The following is an 8278-nucleotide window of genomic DNA, read 5'->3' as shown; positions in this document are numbered from 1 at the left end:
CCAACCGAGTGGCGATGCGCGGGGCGGCCCAGTGGTTATGAGGTGACCAACCGAGTGGCGACGCGCGGGTCGGCTGAGTGGTTATGAGGTAACCAACCGATGGCAACGCGCGGGGCGGCCAAGTGGTGATGACATGACCAACCGAGTGGCGACGTACGGAGCGGCCGAGTGAAGCAGACGCGTCCCGCGGAGTGACGATGCGCGGGGCGTCCGAGTCGGGCAAGTTGATAATGACGCGAGCAGCTTCTTGACCACGTGTAGGGCGGGCAAGTGACGAGGAAGTGTCCAGCGTCACACGGGCGGCCGAGCGTCGGTGATCTGTTTGGTCCGAGTGAGTTATTCTTATCCGCGTGACCATGTCGACTTGAGGAAGTTGCTAATGAGTGGATGATACCGGAGGAGTGGGCGCCCGCGCCACGCCAGGGTGGCCAGTTGACCAAGACGTGTCCAACGAAGCAGTGAGGCGCGAAGTGGCCGAGTGGTGAGGTCGAGCCCAACCAAGTGGCCACACACGGGGCGAACGTCAAGTGACGACGATGTGCTGGCGGCCGAGTGCCAGAAGACTGTCTGAGTGAACCGTTGTTGAGTGTGCTTTAGTTCCGCCCAAGTAGACGGTCGTGTACTGAAACTGCATGTGTAGGTGCATTGCTAGCCTCCGGGCTACTGCTGAGCAGCTGAAGCCAGAAGGTGTCGCCGTCGCGTGGCCGTGCGGTTGATGCCGGAAGGAGGGCCGTCGAATGCCTGAAGCTGTCCGAGAGAGCAATGCCTCCGAGTGGATTCTCTCGGGTAACCAGGGTCGTTCCCCCGAGTCTATCTCCGTTCAGCATCGTTGATGGAGGGAGGAGTCGTTCGACGCCGGAAGGAAGAGCCACTTGCGGCACAATGGTTAGCATTAATTTGTTGGCTTAACATGCTAATTATGTGGGCTTTGGAAGAGCGGTAACAGCAAATGGCATTAGCATGCAATTATGGCTGCACCGGACTGCACGTTTCGGTTTTGCATGCCACAAATTAAGCCCTCATTCACCACTGGCTGCATTAACGGCATGCATGCATCGGCTGCTATGTTAAGTATGCATTTAATGACGTGGGAGCCTAACCGATAAAAAATTCTATGAGACCAGGTCTCACGGATTAGCAGGTGAGACCCATCCTGATGGATGACACGTGGCATTCGCAAATCATTCACCCCACCCCCACCTGAAATCAGGGGGGGAGAGATTAGATACTTTGTGATTTGTGAATGCCACATGTCATCCATCAAGGCGGGTCTCACCTGATTAATATGAGACCTGGTCTCATATAATTTTTTTCCTACATAGAACATGCAACATGCAACAGAGAGGATGGAGGAAAAAACTACGTATGCATGGATGCGTTCAACGCTGGCCTCAGTTACGGCATGCATTGACTGCCGCATTATGTACGCAATTAATGGCACGGGTGCCTAACCGATCCAGTGAACTTGCAGCCAAGAGAATTGAGGAAAAAAACTATGCATGCATGTATGCGTATGGATGAATATTAATTAGAGGAGGAGAGAAACATTACGACTTGGTACGGACGCCGGAGGAGAGCTCCGCTGCTGCGAAAACGGCCGGTCTGGTCGGAACCGGACGGCAGCCAAGAGGTGGCGACGAGGTCGACGAGCGGCTGTTTGCAGCCCAGGCGCCGGAGACGCGGGCCGACGCGGCCAAGGGCGAGATCAACACGGGCACTGGTGGCCGCGTTTCACTGCTTGGGGGAGCCGGAGCTGTGCACCGGCCAGAGCCGCTTTTTGATGCCTGCGGAGTTGGGCCGAGTGCCGGTAGCCGGGTCTTGCCCCCGAGGAGCCGGGTCGACCGCCGGTCGTCGTGCTTCGTCGGTCGAGGAACCAGGTCAAGCGTTAGCGGCTATGCGTGTGTCAGTGCTCGGCGATGGCGTTCGTAGATGAGGCCGAAGATGACGACGGGCGGACAGCGACGCTTCATCGTCCTGGGGCCGATCCACCAATCGGTTCAAAGGAGAACAAACAATCGTTAGATTAATTGTATGAGCTCGTGTGCATACAAGAAGAACAAAGAATCGTTGGATCAATTGTTGATTGTAAAGGAGACAAGATGAGATGAGCAACTCCCTGATTCTTTCGTATGGTGAGGAGTTGTCCTCCTATAGAAAGCTTGGGTTTCCTGCCGAAATTAGTCTATTGTCGGCGATTGAAAAAAAAACCATCTGCATCATGGTTCGACAGACGCCATGCCCCACGGTGGGCGCCAACTGTCGTGGTAACGATTCCGACAATAAGAGAGGGGTAGGATAAAGGAGCATGATCTATCGAAATGCATATGGGTGACACGGTGGTTTTAGCGAGTTCGGGCCTCTCACGGTGGAGATAACAACCCTACGTCTCGTGCTCTGGAGAGGCTTTGATTTATCCGAGTATGTATCCAGAGATTACAATGTATGCGAGAAAGGAGAACGGATCCCCATGCCTGAGCTAAGTCCTGAGACTAGAAAGAGAGAGAGATAGAAGAAAAGAGCCCCCGAGTGTGGTGGTGGGGGTGGCTTATATAGAGTGTGCCACCCCCTCACCCATAAAGTTACACGATGGAGCATCAATGCCATAATGCCTGCCCACTACAAAACCGTCATGCTGACTATTGGTCTTTGCATATCCGAGTGAGCTACACGGTCGAGTGGAATGAGCTCGTCGAGTGAAGTGCCGTGCTTCGAGTGGTGATCGCCGTCTGAGTGACTTTCAAGTTGCGGTACATCTGGACGGCGATCTGGCCCAGGGGCCCAGTACAAAGTATACGGTGTCCATGGGTAGGGCCTTTAGGTCAAGCCTGTTACCCTACCCCTAATACATGTCCTCGTCAAGCCATACATAAGAACATGACGGTAAAGAAGAACAAAAATGCATCATGCACATAGATATACCTTCATGGCCTTGAAGCCCCAGTGGTTCCTGTTTCCTTGGCCGTGTGTCCCGTCGGCTCCACGGTTAGCCTGGGCCTTGATGCTCTTGGCAACAAACTCTGCATCGGCGCCGAGCCATCTATCCACCAAACTCGCCCATCCGTCATGCCTTCCATAGAACCAACGAGGAACAACCTATGCAAATTTTGGAAGCATGACATGTGAGCATGAAACATATAGTTGACTGCTTGAAACAATGAAAAGTTAGTAATAGTTACCATCATGAACTGCTCCCTGCTCAAGGTAAGTCGTAGCTTCTGCGCTTGAGTTTTGGTCATCTTTTGGTGCAGGTAGTAGTGGTAGTACTGCGAGACGACAACCCAGCGCACCTCGTACTGCAACTAACGAGCTTTCTTCTTCGCAGCCGCAAGCAAGACCACGTCGGCTCTGGCCTTGTGCTCGTCATGAACTCTATAGAGTTGCTGCAATCATGCATAAACCAGAAGCAAAGAAGGCATGAGTTGAGTGATTCAATGATAAACTATGAACGAAACTGAAGACAAGTGATTCAGAAGAGAACTTACCCAAAATTTGGTGATCACGGCTTTAGCGGCCGTCCCGTACTCCGTGTTGCTGTAAGCCTCGTAGTGGGCCCAGATCATGGCCAAAACCCGCAGCTGCGGGTCCCTGTCTGGCCGCGGGCAGAATAGGCCAGGCCAAAACTCCTTCAATAGGACAGTGATAAGGCCGTTCGGTTTACGGCCCTTTCCGCGAAGGATCCAGTTTCTGCAAAAGAATCAAATGATTGCCATGTGTACAATAAGAAAATATTGTCATGTGTTGAAAATATGATTGAGAGGCACTTACTCTGTCCCCATAGGTTCAATGAGCCACTTGTGATCCTCGATAGAAGGTGGTGTAGGTAGTCCGGCATTACCACGCAGCCACCCCTGCGGAGCACCCGGTGGCAAGTCACCCCACAACTCGGGATCAACCTCCCCTCCACCCTCCTCGGCCTCCTCCTCACCCTCCTCCTCGGCCTCCTCCTCCTCACCCTCCTCCTCGGCCTCCTCCTCCTCGCCATCAGGAACATACTCCTCCTCCTCAGACTCAGAAGGTGCCTGTGTATAGGAGGGCATCAAAGAAGACCCTCCTATTTCGGACACGGCCCGGAGTTTTTTGCCCCGGTTGCCTCTCCCCCCACCTCCTCCTCCTCTAGGGGCTCTCCCCCCACCGCCTCCTCCTCTAGGGTCTCCTCCCCAGACCCCTCCACCTCCCTGTGAGGTGTCATCCTCGCGTAGTCGGGAGGGAACCTTGTGGGCTCGTCCACTCCGAGTAAGTCCTTTAAATTTACTGAGGAAACTGGCGCCGCTGGACTTGCCCATGATTAGCAAACCTGCATTGAGAAGAGAATAAACAATTAGTAAGGATATCAATTAAACAAGCATACAGGAAAAACATTAATACCAGAAGAGCACATTAAGCATACTATTGTAATGATCATTAAAAGAACTTACATTTTCTAGAACCCATATGAATCATCACTATTGTAATATATTTGTGGACCGGTCTCATCATCACTATCACGCATATCTTCTTCGTTGTCTGACGGAGGTGGAGGCTCTTCCTCATCGTCAGCGTCTTCATTTAACTTTTCAAGCATAATTATGTCTCTTTGATTCACAACTGCCTCACCATCAATCTGTGCGTCGTTGTCATTTGGGTCCAGGTCAACATAACCCAAGTCATCATCCTCGTTGTTTTGGACCACGTCATCATGTTCCTCTTGATAGAACACTCCCTCGTATGTCATGGGGTTTATGTTGTAGTAATCATCATCGTTGCTTCATAGAACACTCCCTCGTATGTCATGGGGTTTATGTTGTAATAATCATCATCGTTCGGGTCCGGTAGCTTACCATGCGGCGACATCTTGAACACAACTTCCCAACCCTTTAGGTACTCTTTCTGGCACGGGTAAGGCAGATAATATACTTGTGTGGCCTGGGTAGCGGCGATAAAGAGATCAGCTCCGGCATAGACGGTTGATGGTTTAACTTCAACTAAACCAACAGAAGGCGTATGTCTCAGACCCTTTTTGGGGTCGAACCATCGGCATTTGAACACAGTGAGACTTAGGTGTTCACGCCACGTTTGAATGTAAGCTCGTATATTTTTCCTATCCTTCCGTAGTAATCTACTTTATTATCTCCTTCAGTGAAGACTCCGGTATTTATAGTTTTGGGATCAGGCCGACTGTTCTGGTACTCCTCTGTATGTAAGCGATACCCATTCACATCATACTTTTCGCATGTCATGACGACAGGATCAAAACCCATAGAAACCCATCTCAATTCTTCATCCATTGATTCGGTCGGATCATTTCCCTACAAGTTTAATTGAAATTATAGGGTGCATGAATTTAATTGAAATTATAGGGTGCATGAGTTTAATTGAAAGTGTGAAAAATTACTTTCTCCATGAACCACGCAACGAAATTTTTCCTTCCATCAGCACCCTTTCGGAGAAGAGCAAGTGCCTCCGCTTCAATAGGAGGCAGCATTCCCGTCCATTCTTCTTCAACGAATCGACTACAATAAGAAAAGCGGTATAAGAACTAGGCAAAGTGAACTTAACGAATTGACTCAAAGAATGGTGCTAAGGTATTACCTCATCCACTCATCCTCAGCTTCCTTGATGTTGTGCAAGATATAGAACATGACATCCTCCCACTCATCTCGTGGCATGAGATAAGGTTTCGAGCATCCAGCCCTACCACCTTGCCCGATGAATAGAGGCAACTTGGGTTCTTCTGTATTGTATCGAGACACCTTATTGTGCAATGTGGGAACATGGTCCGGATAGTAGGCTGTCCTGAGGTCTGCCACCTCCTCTAGGATAACTGTCTCAGCTATGGAAGCTTCAATCTTAGCTTTGTTTCCACATTTCTGTCTCAGATGCTTGTTCTGTCTCTCAGGGCCGTACTGCCAACGATTTTGCATAGGGCCCCCCAACAATACCTTGTTTGGGAGGTGCAAAAGGAGATGTGTCATCGGAGTAAAGAAGCCTGGCGGGAAGATCTTCTCTAGCTTGCATATCAACTCTGGCGCCTTCTTATGCATTTCTTTTATCTTCTCAGGACATACTTCTTTAGCACAAAGCGTGCAGAAGAAATGGCTTAACTCCGCAAGCACACGCCGGACACGCTCGGGAACATAGCCCCGAACCATCACCGGCATAATCCGCTCAATCCATACATGATAGTCATGACTCTTGAGCCCGGTCACTCTGCCCGTTGAAAGATTGACCCCCTTACTTATATTCGACGCATAACCATCAATGAACTTCACGACGTGTTTCAGCCACTTGAATGTCTCCATCTTATGATCCTTTTTAAGTACGAAGTCAGCATCTGGCTTGAACCAAGATTTTCAACTGCCTGTGGGAGGCTGCATGTGTAGACGTGGTCTATCACAAATATTCTGTTGATCAACTCTAGCATTAACATTATCCTTTATCTTATCAGAAATGTTGAGGATCGTGCGAAAAAGGGACTCTGCGACATTCTTTTCGGTGTGCATCACGTCTATGTTGTATGGAAGTTTGAGGTCCTTAAAATAGGGAAGCTGCGTGAAGGGGGTAATGTGAGTCCAGTTGTGCGTCTCACCATATCCTTTAAAAAAAATTCCCTTTACCTTCTCCTTTGCCCTCGCCCTCGTCTTCGCCTGTGGCTTTGCCTTTGCCTTTGCCTTTCCCCTCACCGGCAGGCTTAAGAGCTTTCAGCTGAGCAAGCACATCCGCACCAGAAAACATTGGAATCTCGTTTACTTCATGGGTAACTTTGCCTTTTGTGAAGTTCTTCTTGTCTTCCCTATCAGGATGGTCTGGAGGGAGGAACTGTCGATGCAGGTCAAATGCAACATACTTGCCACCCTTCTTCAGCCAAATGAAAATCCAGGCCTGCATGCACACTGGGCAAGGCATCTTCCCACTTGTACACCATCCACAGAACAGGGCATAACTGGGAAAGTCATGCATGCAATATTGTAGCCAAACTTTCATCAAGAAATTTTTTCTACAGATGTCGGTGATGGGGTTATGTACCTAGGGTAGGGTCATGGACTTGATCCAAGTAACTTACCCTAGGACATCCTTAGAAGAGGTCGCCTTCCAGTCGACCAACGAGGATTCACTCGACTGGCCTGAAGGACTCGACCACGAAGACCCACTCGACCACCAGGAGGTCAAGAGGCACTCTGCACTGCAACGGCCTGTAATCAAGTAGACTTTATGATAGTAAAGGCCTTTATGTGGGGCGTTACCAGTAACGCCCCAGACTTAACTCACCTTAAACCCTCTCCTACGTGGGCTGGCTGGGGTCCTGGCGCACTCTATATAAGCCACCCCCCTCCACAGGCAGAAGGGTTCGGCACCTTGTAGTTCATACACTCATAATCCACTCGACCGCCTCCGGGCTCCGAGACGTAGGGCTGTTACTTCTTCCGAGAAGGGCCTGAACTCGTACATCCTTTGTGCTTACAACCTCTCCATAGCTGGGACCTTGCCTCTCCATACCTACGCCCCACTCTACTGTCAGGCTTAGAACCACGACAGTTGGCGCCCACCGTGGGGCAGGTGTTTTAGCGATTTTGTGGAGAAGTTGCGATTCTTCCGAGTACTTTCATCATGGTGTCTGCTGGAGTTTTGGTCGAGGGTCAAGAGATCCGTCTCGGCACTCTCACCTTCATCGCCGACGACTCCGCATGGCTCCAGGAGGCTCCACTCGACGTAGATGCGCTCCCCGTCCGCGGTGCGACGCATTTTCGCGCATGTGTCCGCGGCGTTCTGCTGCGGCAACCGTCGACCCAGTATCGGTCGGCTCCTCCATCGTCCACCCTCCCGGTCTCCCGCCAACGCAAGCGCTCAGGCCGGTCGAGGCTTCAGCGATGGGTGAGTCACGCGGTGGCTCGCCAATCGGCCACTACCCAAGTTGCGGCAATCGAGCCCAACGAATCTCTCTACGGCTTGTTCGATCAGTCGACTGGCTCCGTAGAGACTGCATCCGAGTGCGGAAGCAGTGATCCAGCGGCGGAAATCTTGATGGTCGACGGGCCCCACAGCCCTCCTGGCTTCGCCCGTGGTGGTGGAGCAGGTGACGGCGGCGACCCTGCACGAGGCTACGAAGAGTACCAGCCCGAGCCACTCGACTCTCTACAAAGAGAGGAACTTCGCCGCAGGAACGAGGATCCCCTGCGTATTCCCATCGCGGGAGAAACCCCCGAGGCTCGTGCCTTGGAGGAGGCGCGTCTGGCCAATTTGGCCGAGCGCACTCGACTGGAGAACCTTCAGCGAGCACTCGACGAGCGCGCGCGGCAACGAG

The sequence above is a fragment of the Triticum dicoccoides genome, chromosome 7A (assembly GCF_002162155.2).
Source record: "Triticum dicoccoides isolate Atlit2015 ecotype Zavitan chromosome 7A, WEW_v2.0, whole genome shotgun sequence".
Taxonomy (NCBI): Eukaryota; Viridiplantae; Streptophyta; class Magnoliopsida; order Poales; family Poaceae; genus Triticum; species Triticum dicoccoides.
The sequence above is the reverse complement of the archived record's forward strand: the minus strand, read 5'-3'. Positions refer to the sequence as shown.